The sequence below is a fragment of the Oncorhynchus clarkii genome, chromosome 25, assembly GCF_045791955.1.
Source record: "Oncorhynchus clarkii lewisi isolate Uvic-CL-2024 chromosome 25, UVic_Ocla_1.0, whole genome shotgun sequence".
NCBI classification, from domain to species: Eukaryota; Metazoa; Chordata; class Actinopteri; order Salmoniformes; family Salmonidae; genus Oncorhynchus; species Oncorhynchus clarkii.
In genome coordinates, this window is record NC_092171.1 from 16,643,631 (window position 1) to 16,658,224 (window position 14,594).

A 14,594-nucleotide genomic window follows, 5' to 3' on the forward strand; every position below is an offset into this window, starting at 1 on the left:
TCCAACTGGTTAAGGTCCACCAACCGAGGCCTCCCAGGTGGCGCAGTGGTTAAGGGCGCTGTACTGCAGCGCCAGCTGTGCCATCAGAGTCCCTGCCCAGGCTCTGTTGTAACCGGCCGCGACCGGGAGGTCCGTGGGGCGATGCACAATTGGCCTAGCGTCGTCCGGGTTAGGGAGGGCTTGGTCGGTAGGGATGTCCTTCTCTCATCGTGCACCAGCGACTCCTGTGGCGGGCCAGGTGCACGGTGTAGCCTCTGACACATTGGTGCGGCTGGCTTCCGGGTTGGATGCGCGCTGTGTTAAGAAGCAGTGCGCCTGGTTGGTTGTGTATCGGAGGACGCATGACATGCAACCTTCGTCTCTCCCGAGCCCGTACGGGAGTTGTAGCGATGAGACAAGATAGTAGCTACTACCACAATTGGATACCACGAAATTGGGGAAAAAAAGGGGTAAAAAAAAAAGATAAAAAGGTCCACCAACCGGGGTGGAGAAAACCCCTCCAGCTTTTTACCATGTAAATTTACTGAAGCAATGTGAGATCGCACGCTTAGGCGCTGTGCGTAACGTGGACCCAGCCACAGCAGGGCCTGCCCTTGGTAGAAGTGGCAATGGGGGAAGATCTCAGCCCGACCCTGTGGGAGGTGGTACAGTGGACTGAATACAGAGAGCCCCATCCCTTACTTACAAATATCTGTCAAGGAAAATAATGGCAAAATAATAGCTGGTTGTTCATTTAGGATTTATAAAAAATATATCAGCCATGTTAATCAAGTGAGTGCTCTTCTAAAGCTCCTTTTATGTCTTTTTAGGATAATTCATCCATATGGTTTACTAACAATATGTGTTGAATGACTGAAATTGTCATTGAATTTCTAAATCAGACTTCACAGGTCATTGAGAGAAATTCCGATCCTTTCAAGGAAATCTAGTCTACAGTAAGGAGATTAACATGCAAGTTTTTGAATCCAAGTTACTACGAGGGTACAAAATGGAGGTACCTACTGTAGTACAGAGAGCTCAAACAGGGTGGAGTGTTCCCCAGCAGCTGGTGTCTCACATCAGAGGCTGACCCTTCAGGTCCTGGGGCTCCTGGGGCTCCGGCACCTTTTCAAATGTGAGAGCACACGTAAGAGTCATTTGAAAGTACACGCCCCACAGTTCCAATGACAGGAGCTCAGAGAGTTGGTCCAGCGGAATACGTCCGTGTTCTCTGAGGTGCCGGGGCGCACGTACCTCGTGAAAATCAGATCCACACCCTTCTGGGAGAAGAAGTGCGTAAACGGCCATACCGGATACCAGAATCCCGGAGGGTGGCGGTCCAGCGGCAAGTGACAACAATGTTAGAAATGGGGGTACTAGAGGAATCACACAGTGAGTGGTCTAGCCCCATAGTGCTGGTTCCGAAACCGGACGGCACCGTCCACTTCTGTAATGACTTCCGGGGCCTGAACGAGGTCAGTAAGTTTGATGCCTACCCCGTGCCCCGGGTGGACGAACTGATCGACCGCTTGGGGACGGAGAGATACGTCAGCACCTTGGACCTGACAAAGGGGTACTGGCAGGTGCCACTGGCAGCGACCTCCCGGGAGAAGACTGCCTTCTCCACCCCGGGGGGGCTATACACTACCGGGTTCTGCCTTTCGGGCTCCACGGGGCACCAGCGACATTTCAGCGACTCATGGACCGAGTCCTGCGGCCGCGCACAGTGAGTACACAGCGGCTTATCTAGATTACATACTGTAATTGTGCACAGTGACAATTGGGAGTCACATCTGTGTAAGTTACAGGCCGTAGTTGATATGCTACGGGATGCAGGTCTGACCGTGAACCCCCACAAGTGCAAGCTGGGCTTCGCCGAAGTGGAGTACCTGGGATATCAGATCGGGAGGGGAAATGTGAAACCCCAATTTAAAAAAATTGCTGCCATTAGGGGATGGCCGGTCCCCCGAACCAAGAGGCAGGCAAAGTCATTCCTGGTGTTAGCAGGCTACTACAGTAGATACAGTGCCTTGCGAAAGTATTCGGCCCCCTTGAACTTTGCGACCTTTTGCCACATTTCAGGCTTCAAACATAAAGATATAAAACTGTATTTTTTTGTGAAGAATCAACAACAAGTGGGACACAATCATGAAGTGGAACGACATTTATTGGATATTTCAAACTTTTTTAACAAATCAAAAACTGAAAAATTGGGCGTGCAAAATTATTCAGCCCCTTTACTTTCAGTGCAGCAAACTCTCTCCAGAAGTTCAGTGAGGATCTCTGAATGATCCAATGTTGACCTAAATGACTAATGATGATAAATACATCATTTTTCCAACAATTGTTTACAGACAGATTATTTCACTTATAATTCACTGTATCACAATTCCAGTGGGTCAGAAGTTAACATACACGAAGTTGACTGTGCCTTTAAACAGCTTGGAAAATTCCAGAAAATTATGTCATGGCTTTAGAAGCTTCTGATAAGCTTCTGATACGCCTACCTTCAAACTCAGTGCCTCTTTGCTTGACAACATGGGAAAATCAAAAGAAATCAGCCAAGACCTGAGAAAGAAAATTGTAGATCTCCACAAGTCTCGTTCATCCTTGGGAGCAATTTACAAACGCCTGAAGGTACCACGTTCATCTGTATAAACAATAGTAGCCAAGTATAAACACCATGGGACCACTCAGCCGCCATACCGCTCAGTTCTGTCTCCTAGAGATGAATGTACTTTGTGTGAAAAGTGCAAATCAATCCCAGAACAACAGCAAAGGACCTTGTGAAGATGTTGGAGGAAACAGGTGCAAAAGTATCTATATCCACAGTAAAATGAGTCCTATATTGACATAACCTGAAAGGCCGTTCAGCAAGGAAGAAGTCATTGCTTCAAAACCGCCATAAAAAAGCCAGACTACGGTTTGCAACTGCACATGGGGACAATCATCATACTTTTTGGAGAAATGTCCTCTGGTCTGATGAAACAAAAATAGAACTGTTTGGCCGTAATGACCATCGTTATGTTTAGAGGAAAAAGGGGGAGGCTTGCAAGCCGAAGAACACCATCCCAACCGTGAAGCACTGGGGTGGCAGCATCATGTTGTGGGGGTGCTTTGCTGCAGGAGGGACTAGTGCACTTCACAAAATAGATGCCTTCATGAGGAAGGGAAATTATGTGGATATATTCAAGCAACATCTCAAAGCTTGGTCACAAATGGGTCTTCCAAATGGACAATGGACAATGACCCCAAGCATACTTCCAAAGTTGTGGCAAATGGCTTAAGGACAACAAAGTCAAGGTATTGGAGTGCCCATCACAAAGCCCTGACCTCAATCCAATAGAACATTTATGGCTAGAACTGAAAAAGTGTGTGCGAGCAAGGAGGCCTACAAACCTGACTCAGTTACACCAGCTCTGTCAGAAGGAATGGGCCGCAATTCTCCCAACTTATTGTGGGAAGCTTGTGGAAGGCTACCCGAAACGTTTGACCGAAGTCAAATCATTTAAAGGCAATGCTGGATTAAAAGTCAGGAATTGTGAAAAAAAGGAGTTTAAATGTAATTAGCTAAGGTGTATGTAAACTTCCGACTTCAACTATATATATTTTTGAAATGCTGGCGTTCAATCTCACTCTCTATTGAAGGTCAGATGTGTTTGAATGTTTCCTCTATTTCTACTCTTTTTCACAAAAAGTAAATGGGAAGACTAGGAACTGACCAGAGCCATTTGCACAACATAAAATGTTTTAGAAACCACCACCCGCTGTCATTGCTTAATGTAACAATCCTGGAATTCATTGGGTTATTCCAGTTTTCCCCTCACATGCAGTAATGCACATGCACGCACACACGTCTCTGGGTTAGAATATGTATGGTTTTCTAATCAACTGCCTCTCTGTAAAATGCCCTTTACTTGAGTGCTGCTGCTCTCCTTTGTTTGATAACGGCTACAGAATAAAGGCACACCCTGATTCATGAAAGAACAGTAAAGCCACTTTCACACTAGTAAAATGTTAACACTCAATTATTATAGCAGCACGTCACATTATTTCACAAAGTGTTACTCTATTCAAAACTGTAGCTTATACTACCCTGGGGAGCCGTTGGGTAGGAGGGGATGCTGTACTGTGTCTGACTAGATCTTAAACTCTGCTCTGCCACTTTAAATCCTGGAGCCCAAACTTATAAAGGTGAATGTGGTCCTGCTTAAACCAAGCTGTGTCACTCTTTAAACAAAGGCGTCTGTTTAACTGCAACACCCTCGTCTTTGACTAGTCCCCATGGGCACATGTACTGTACCAGCCAGGACTGCTTCTGCACTCTGAAACACTTTTTTAAACTTATTACACAATACTGTGAAGTGAATATACAGCATCTTTCTCTTTCATTTCCAACTGTTCTACCTTTAAACAAAAAACTGAAAGAGATTGGAATTCCACTTTCCTTTTTTTAAATGTGAAAAATAACTGTTGTACTGCCTTGGGATTTAAGAAGTGCAGGAGCTGTTTTTTTCCATGTCGGTCCATTAGACTATGTTCACTGAAATTCACAAATGACATGCTATTAGAAACCTCTGATTATTCACTGTTAAGGGTTCATACACATGTTCCATGACTTTCAACCAAATGTTCAGGACTATTATTATAGCCTACATGAAAAAGTCAGTATTATTGACACTGGAAGGCTGCTGTGCCTGATCCCATGTAGGCCTACCATCTGCCGTTGTGCCTTTAATCAAGGCACTTATGTTAAGGGATTTTTTTTATCAATAATGACTAATTATGTATACATTTCAATCACGACTGACTAATCAGAAAACTATTATGTTACTGTATAGATGTATGAATTTTCTTTTAACCTTAGTACTGAATATAATGTGTGTAAATATAATCAAGAATTAGAAAAATGACTGTCTGTTCCTTGGTAGAAATGAATGAACTTATCGCTAGACTGGCTAGAATGCTTATCTACACAGGCAGACCTTGGCTCTGGTCATAAAGTATCTAAGTCGAGAATAAAAACAGCTGGTTGATTTTTGAGACTGGTCTCTGTCCATTTTATGCAAATAAGAGTCTTACAAATTCTTAGGAATTGACAGAGTGTTTAATTTTAATTGGCTATTAGAACATAGAGGAATATAATTCCTGTAACAACTTAACACCCCTCAAAGTAAAAAAGTGCACTGTTAGTCACATGTTGTCAATTGGATTGGCTTTTGATCCAGTCCTGAAACACCCTTGTCTGCTTATCAAGGTCCTGTTGAGCAGCTTATGTGTTGAGGCTACAATGTGATTAGACCAGGGCTTGAACAAAAGCCATTCAATGAATCAAATTAGGTTACTTCAGACAAAGGTATCTAACTATATAAATATTGTCAGCTCATGGATTTGATCTTGCAACCTTCCGGTTACTAGTCCAACGCTCTAAGCACTAGGCTACCCTGCCGACCCATTTACAAAGGAACACTTTTAAATAATATGAATAACTTAAATCTACATATCGTCTGATATAGCCCACATACTGTATATAGCACAGGCACAAACGCAGCACACTCACTGCAGGGTCATTCAGACGATATGTAGATTTAAGTGATTCATAATATTTAAAAGTGTTCCTTCATAAATGGGTCGGCAGGGTAGCCTAGTGGTTAGAGTGTTGGACTAGTAACCGGAAGGTTGCAAGTTCAAATCCCTGAGCTGACAAGGTACAAATCTGTTGCTCTGCCCCTGAACAGGCAGTTAACCCTAAGCTGTCATTGAAAATAAGTATTTGTTCTTATTAACTGACTTGCCTAGTTAAATAAATTTCATTTACAAAAATGATGAAACTAATTTCAATGACTTTTCATGATCTTACAAACCCTAACTTGACAACTTGGAACAGCGCATCATGGTGCAATCTCGAACAGCCTAATGTCATGCACAGATTCACAGGCCGCGTTCGAGAGAATCAAAACCGCAATGTATCATGGGTAAATTGTGACTGACTTACTGATCTACAAATAATAAGTTGTTATTTATGATGAAAGGTGATTTGTAGATCAGTCAGTCGGCTGCAGTCGTTTTGATGCTCTCAAATAAGGCCATAGACTAGCTGCAAATAAACATTAGCAAAGCGGAATCAGGAAATGAATGCCCACTCTCCATTGCTATTCATTGCAGATCCCACCTACCTTCTGCTTTGATGAACCTTCTTTGCCTCAGTGTTTGAATCTGGGCTGGCGATAGGCTTCTTTTTTTAAAAATAAAAGCTCTATATTTAGACCCCCAGGCCAACGTCATGACAGCACTCTATAAGAGAATTAATGGGACTGCCCCGGCAGAGCTCCTGACAGACGTGTACTGTGCTGCATTACCTTTGTTGGAATCTCTCCAGCTTGCTGATAATAAAGAATGATTAATTTAATATTGACTTCGAGTGACACTGTGTTGAATTTCCACACCACTCCATAAAGCACAGCTCCACCATCCTTAGTGTGATACAGAAGTGTGTTACGTATAATTAGAAATTACAATACTTGAAGAATAATAGGATCTATATAGTGTTAGGTCTGTATAATGGTGAACTACAGAGATCCATTGTGATCATTACAGAGATCCATTGTGATCATTGAGGGTACAAATGGGCTATGCATAGTAATACTAGCATACCACTGCCCACGCTATGCTAATGTACTTATAGACCAGGCACAGTCCTGTTTCAATATGCTTTGTGTTGTAATCATGACAGACAAAGATATAGTTAACTTGTTTGGGATAGGGGGCAGCATTTTCACGTTTGGATGAAAAGTGTGCCCAGAGTAAACTGCCTGCTACTCAGTCCCAGTTGCTAATATATGCATATTATTAGTAGAGTTGGATAGAAAACACTCGGAAGTTCCTAAAACTGTTTGAATGATGTCTGTGAGTATAACAGAACTCATATGGCAGGCAAAAACCTGAGAAAAATCCAACCAGGAAGTGGGAAATCTGAGGCTTGTAGTTTTTCAACTCTAGGCCTGTCGAATACACAGTGTCTATGGGGTCATATTGCACTTCCTAAGGCTTCCACTAGATGTCAACAGTCTTTAGAACCTTGTTTGATGCTTCTACTGTGAAGTGGGGGCGAATGAGAGGGGAATGAGTCTCTCCCAGAGTGCCACGAGCTGACCTTGCTCGTTCATGTGATAGTTAGCTTGAATTCCATTGCATTTCTGACAAAGGAATTCTCTGGTTGGAACATTATTGAAGATTTATGTTAAAAACATCCTAAAGATTGATTCTATACTTCGTTTTACATGTTTCTACGGACTGTAACGGAACTTTTTGACTTTTCGTCTGCTTCTAGTGATCGCGCGTCATGAATTTGGAATACTGGGCTAAACGCGCTAACAAAAAGGAGATGTTTGGACATTATTAACTTTATCAAACAAATCAAACATTTATTGTGGAACTGGGATTCCTGGGAGTGTATTCTGATGAAGATCATCAAAGGTAAGTGAATATTTATAATGCTATTTCTGACTTCTGTTGACTCCAACATGGCGGATATCTGTTTGGGGTGTGTTGGTCTCTGTGTCTCTGTGTTGGCCATACTCAGATTATTGCATACTCAGATTATTGCATGGCTTGCTTTTTCCGTAAAGTTTTTTTGAAATATGATACAGCGGTTGCATTAAGGAGAAGTATATCTTCAATTCTGGGAATAACACTTGTATCTTTTATCAATGTTTATTATGAGTATTTCTGTAAATTAATGTGGCTCTGTGCAAATTCACGGGATGTTTTGGAGGCAAAGCCAAATGTAAACTGAGGTTTTTGGATATTAATATGAACTTGATCGAACAAAACATGCATGTATTGTGTAACATGTTGTCTCGGGAGTGTCATCTGATGAAGAATATCAATGGTTAGTGATTAATTTGATCTCTATTTCTGCTTTTTGTGACTCCTCTCTTTGGTTGGTAAATCGCTGTATGCTTTCTGTGACTAGTTGCTGACCTAACATAATGATATGTTCTGCTTTCGCCGAAAATCCTTTTTAAAATCGGACACTGTGGTTGGATTACCGAGAATTTTATCTTTAAAATGGTGTCTAATACTTATATGTTTGAGAAATTTGAATTATGAGATTTCTGTGTATTGAATTTGGCGCCATGCAATCTCATTGGCTGTTGGCGAGGGGTTCCGCTGAACCCCGGTCCCAGACAGGTTAAGCAAACTTTACTAGGCATGTTGTCAACCAGCATATTAATAAAGTAAGTAACAACTGGTTTCCGTTTCTTGTGTAGCATCAATATGAGTAACATCAATATTGCTACATATTTGTCACGAATCTCGCCGAAGATGGTGCCTCTTCCTGTTCGGGGGTCGTCGCCGGCCTATGAGCTGCCATCGATTCCCTTTCCGTTTGTTTCTGTTTATTGGGTAATTGGGTACACCTGTTTTGAGTTAGTGTTTGTTTGTAGGCTATTTAAGGGCACTAGGCCCGCTGGGTATTTGTGCGGGCTTGTTTTCTGTTATCTGGTGTATGAGTGTAATCAGTATTTCTCCCGGACAGTTTAGTCCGTTGTATTTTGGGACGGGTTGTTTCATGCGCCCTGGTGTTTTGCATGTTGTGGCTCCACAGTCTATGGAATAAAATATCCACGAACTGAATTACCTGCTCTCTGCGCTTGACTCCTCCACTCACCATCGTTAGAAGTTTGTAACAATATTCTCTCTTTTTTTAAATTTTATTTTACAACAAAGGCCGACTCCACCTAACTTTGGCTTGTAGTCCATGTCTGCAATAAACTGGAATGTGAACTGAATGTTTGTTTACTGTCTCTGACTGTCCATTATTTAGTATTATTTTTACATTCACACAAAGTCTTTCAGGTGTATAGGTCTTCGAATGGCCCTACCAGACCTTGTGTGGGGAGTGTTGATTACATCAGGAGGTGCTTGACCTGAGATGTTTGGATCTTCTTGTTGAGGTGCAGCGTCCACCTCTAGGTTGTGTTCAGCACCCTGCTGGGCGTCAGCTGGTGCTCTGTTTACTGGCTCTTTGCCAGGCTCCTCAACAGTGGGGAAATCCTCCTCTATTTCTCTCCTCTTCCTCAGGTGTCACCTGTTCCTCCTGAAGACTTGTCCCTGTTCTGCCTTTACCTCATCAAATCAAATCAAATCATATTTATTTATATAGCCCTTTGTACATCAGCTGATATCTCAAAGTGCTGTACAGAAACCCAGCCTAAAACCCCAAACAGCAAGCAATGCAGGTGTAGCACGGTGGCTAGGAAAAACTCCCTAGAAATCAAATCAAATTTCAAATCAAATTTATTTATATAGCCCTTCGTGCATCAGCTGATATCTCAAAGTGCTGTACAGAAACCCAGCCTAAAACCCCAAACAGCAAGCAATGCAGGTGTAGAAGCACGGTGGCTAGGAAAAACTCCCTAGAAAGGCCAAAACCTAGGAAGAAACCTAGAGAGGAACCAGGCTATGTGGGGTGGCCAGTCCTCTTCTGGCTGTGCCAGGTGGAGATTATAACAGAACATGGCCAAGATGTTCAAATGTTCATAAATGACCAGCATGGTCCAATAATAATAAGGCAGAACAGTTGAAACTGGAGCAGCAGCACGGTCAGGTGGACTGGGGACAGCAAGGAGTCATCATGTCAGGTAGTCCTGGGGCATGGTCCTAGGGCTCAGGTCAGTTGAAACTGGAGCAGCAGCACGGCCAGGTGGACTGGGGACAGCAAGGAGTCATCATGTCAGGTAGTCCTGGGGCATGGTCCTAGGGTTCAGGTCCTCCGAGAGAGAGAAAGAAAGAGAGAAGGAGAGAATTAGAGAACGCACACTTAGATTCACACAGGACACCGAATAGGACAGGAGAAGTACTCCAGATATAACAAACTGACCCTAGCCCCCCGACACATAAACTACTGCAGCATAAATACTGGAGGCTGAGACAGGAGGGGTCAGGAGACACTGTGGCCCCATCCGAGGACACCCCCGGACAGGGCCAAACAGGAAGGATATAACCCCACCCACTTTGCCAAAGCACAGCCCCCACACCACTAGAGGGATATCTTCAACCACCAACTTACCATCCTGAGACAAGGCTGAGTATAGCCCACAAAGACCTCCGCCACTGGGGGGGGGGGGGGGGCGCCAACCCAGACAGGATGACCACCTCAGTGAATCAACCCACTCAGGTGACGGCACCCCTCCAGGGACGGCATGAGAGAGCCCCAGTAAGCCAGTGACTCAGCCCCTGTAATAGGGTTTGAGGCAGAGAATCCCAGTGGAAAGAGGGGAACCGGCCAGGCAGAGACAGCAAGGGCGGTTCGTTGCTCCAGAGCCTTTCCGTTCACCTTCCCACTCCTGGGCCAGACTACACTCAATCATATGACCCACTGAAGAGATGAGTCTTCAGTAAAGACTTAAAGGTTGAGACCGAGTTTGCGTCTCTTACATGGGTAGGCAGACCGTTCCATAAAAATTGAGCTCTATAGGAGAAAGCCCTGCCTCCAGCTGTTTGCTTAGAAATTCTAGGGACAATTAGGAGGCCTGCGTCTTGTGACCGTAGCGTACGTGTAGGTATGTACGGCAGGACCAAATCAGAGAGATAGGTAGGAGCAAGCCCATGTAATGCTTTGTAGGTTAGCAGTAAAACCTTGAAATAAGCCCTTGCTTTGACAGGAAGCCAGTGTAGAGAGGCTAGCACTGGAGTAATATGATAATTTTTTTTGGTTCTAGTCAGGATTCTAACAGCCGTATTTAGCACTAACTGAAGTTTATTTAGTGCTTTATCCGGGTAGCCGGAAAGTAGAGCATTGCAGTAGTCTAACCTAGAAGTGACAAAAGCATGGATTAATTTTTCTGCATCATTTTTGGACAGAAAGTTTCAGATTTTTGCAATGTTACGTAGATGGAAAAAAGCTGTCCTTGAAATGGTCTTGATATGTTCTTCAAAAGCGAGATCAGGGTCCAGAGTAACGCCGAGGTCCTTCACAGTTTTATTTGAGACGACTGTACAACCATTAAGATTAATTGTCAGATTCAACAGAAGATCTCTTTGTTTCTTGGGACCTAGAACAAGCATCTCTGTTTTGTCCGAGTTTAAAAGTAGAAAGTTTGCAGCCATCCACTTCCTTATGTCTGAAACACATGCTTCTAGCAAGGGCAATTTTGGGGCTTCACCGTGTTCCATTGAAATGTACAGCTGTGTGTCATCCGCATAGCAGTGAAAGTTAACATTATGTTTTCGAATAACATCCCCAAGAGGTAAAATATATAGTGAAAACAATAGTGGTCCTAAAACGGAACCTTGAGGAACACCGAAATTTACAGTTGATTTGTCAGAGGACAAACCATTCACAGATACAAACTGATATCTTTCCGACAGATAAGATCTAAACCAGGCCAGAACTTGTCCGTGTAGACCAATTTGGGTTTCCAATCTCTCCAAAAGAATGTGGTGATCAATGGTATCAAAAGCAGCACTAAGGTCTAGGAGCACGAGGACACATGCAGAGCCTCGGTCCGATGCCATTAAAATGTCATTTACCACCTTCACAAGTGCCGTCTCAGTGCTATGATGGGGTCTAAAACCAGACTGAAGCATTTCGTATACATTGTTTGTCTTCAGGAAGGCAGTGAGTTGCTGCGCAACAGCCTTTTCAAAAAATGTTGAGAGGAATGGAAGATTCGATATAGGTCGATAGTTTTTTATATTTTCTGGGTCAAGGTTTGGCTTTTTCAAGAGAGGTTTTATTACTGCCACTTTTAGTGAGTTTGGTACACATCCGGTGGATAGAGAGCCGTTTATTATGTTCAACATAGGAGGGCCAAGCACAAGAAGCAGCTCTTTCAGTAGTTTAGTTGGAATAGGGTCCAGTATGCAGCTTGAAGGTTTAGAGGCCATGATTATTTTCATCATTGTGTCAAGAGATATATTACTAAAAAACTTGAGCGTCTCTCTTGATCCTAGGTCCTGGCAGAGTTGTGCAGACTCAGGACAACTGAGCTTTGAAGGAATACGCAGATTTAAAGAGGAGTCCGTAATTCGCTTTCTAATAATCATAATCTTTTCCTCAAGGAAGTTCATGAATTTATCACTGCTAAAGTGAAAGTCATCCTCTCTTGGGGAATGCTGCTTTTTAGTTAGCTTTGCGACAGTATCAAAAAGGAATTTCGTATTGTTCTTATTTTCCTCAATTAAGTTAGAAAAATAGGATGATCGAGCAGCAGTAAGGGCTCTTCGGTTCTGCACGGTACTGTCTTTCCAAGCTAGTCGGAAGACTTCCAATTTGGTGTGGCGCCATTTCCGTTCCAATTTTCTGGAAGCTTGCTTCAGAGCTCAGGTATTTTCTGTGTACCAGGGAGCTAGTTTCTTATGATAAATGTTTTTAGTTTTTAGGGGTGCAACTGCATCTAGGGTATTGTGCATGGTTAAATTGAGTTCCTCAGTTAGGTGGTTAACTGATTTTTGTCCTCTGGCGTCCTTGGGTAGACAGAGGGAATCTGGAAGGACATCAAGGAATCTTTGTGTTGTCTGTGAATTTATAGCATGACTTTTGATGTTCCTTGGTTGGGGTCTGAGCAGATTGTTTGTTGCAATTGCAAACGTAATAAAATGGTGGTCCGATAGTCCAGGATTATGAGGAAAAACATTAAGATCCACAACATTTATTCCATGGGACAAAACTAGGTCCAGAGTATGACTGTGACAGTGAGTGGGTCCAGAGACATGTTGGACAAAACCCACTGAGTCGATGATGGCTCCGAAAGCCTTTTGGAGTGGGTCTGTGGACTTTTCCATGTGAATATTAAAATCACCAAAGATTAGAATATTATCTGCTATGACTACAAGGTCCGATAGGAATTCAGGGAACTCAATGAGGAACGCTGTATATGGCCCAGGAGGCCTGTAAACAGTAGCTATAAAAAGTGATTGAGTAGGCTGCATAGATTTCATGACTAGAAGCTCAAAAGACGAAAATGTCTTTTTTTTTTTGTAAATTGAAATTTGCTATCGTAAATGTTAGCAACACCTCCGCATTTGCGGGATGCACGGGGGATATGGTCACTAGTGTAGCCAGGTGAGGCCTCATTTAACACAGTAAATTCATCAGGCTTAAGCCATGTTTCAGTCAGGCCAATCACATCAAGATTATGATCAGTGATTAGTTCATTGACTATAATTGCCTATGAAGTAAGGGATCTAACATTAAGTAGCCCTATTTTGAGATGTGAGGTATCATGATCTCTTTCAATAATGACGGGAATGGAGGAGGTCTTTATCCTAGTGAGATTGCTAAGGCAATCTTAGGACCTTTGCTCCACAGGTCTGACTACTGTGGCCCTCTGCCACCACTGTTTCTGTCCTGTGAGTGGCTGAACTCTCACCCTGTCATCTCGTTGCAGCTCTGTGAGATCCTTAGCAGAGGTGTAGTAGTACTTTGCCTGTTTCTGCTGTCTTTCTTTGAACTTCTCCAGCTGACAGTTTGCCATCACCGGTCCCAGAAGATTTTCACTCATTATAAGTAGTGTCCGTTTGTACGTCTTCCCATGAGCACCATTACAGGGCTGCCGTCTATTCCTTGTGACGGGGTATTTCTGTGATCCAGCATGGCCAGGTATGGGTCAGCATCTGCTCTCTTTGCTTTTGCCATCAGTCTTTGGGCTGTTTTCACTGCCGATTCCACTTTCCCATTACTTTGCAGGTATCCTGGAGACAATGTTTTGTGTGTAAAGTCTTGCTGAAACTTCGGAACTCGTCTGAAGAGTACTGGGGACCATTGTCTAAGTAAAGGATGTCAGGTATCCCATAGCGTGCAAAGTGTGTCTTCATTTTTCGAATGACCGTTTTCGACTGTGTGTTCTCCAAATGGTCCACTTCCCAGAAGTGGGAGAGATAATCAACTGTGACCATGTAGTCTCTGACGTTGAACTGGAACAGGTCAGTCCCTATTTTTTCCCAGGGATGCTTTGGTGCTTCGTGTTGCCTCAATGTTTCTTTCTGCTGCAGTGCAGGTGCTACATTGTGCCATATATGTTCTCAGCTGTGCATTCATGCCTGGCCAGTAGACACAATTGCAAGCTCTTCTCAGACATCCCTCTGTTCCTATGTGTGAGTAATGGATTCTCTGCATTATCTCTGACCTGACGGCAGTAGGCACAATGACTCGCTCACCTCTGAAGATAACTCAATTTTGCACACTCAGCTCATCTCTGTTGTGATAATACATGGCTACTTCCAAGAGTACATGTCCTTTCACTTCAGGCCACCCCTGCAGGATCACATTTGTCAGTGTCTGGAGCTCCCGGTCCAGCTCAGTGGCTCTTTGGATGTGCTTTAGTCTCTCGCTTGACACAGAGAGGTAGTGTATCATATTGATTGATTCCACTTCGACCTCCACGGGGCCTCTGCTGTCTTGTTCTGTGAGGTACGCCCTGCTCAGGGTGTCGGCCAACACCACATGTTTTCCCGGAACGTATCGGAGACTGACCTCAATAGTTTTTGAGTCTCATGAGCATGCGTTGTAGTCTTTTAGGTGCGCTGAGGAGAGGCTTTGTCATGACGCTCTCCAGAGGCTTGTGATCTGACTGCACATCCACAGTTCGTCCACATGGGAATTGGTG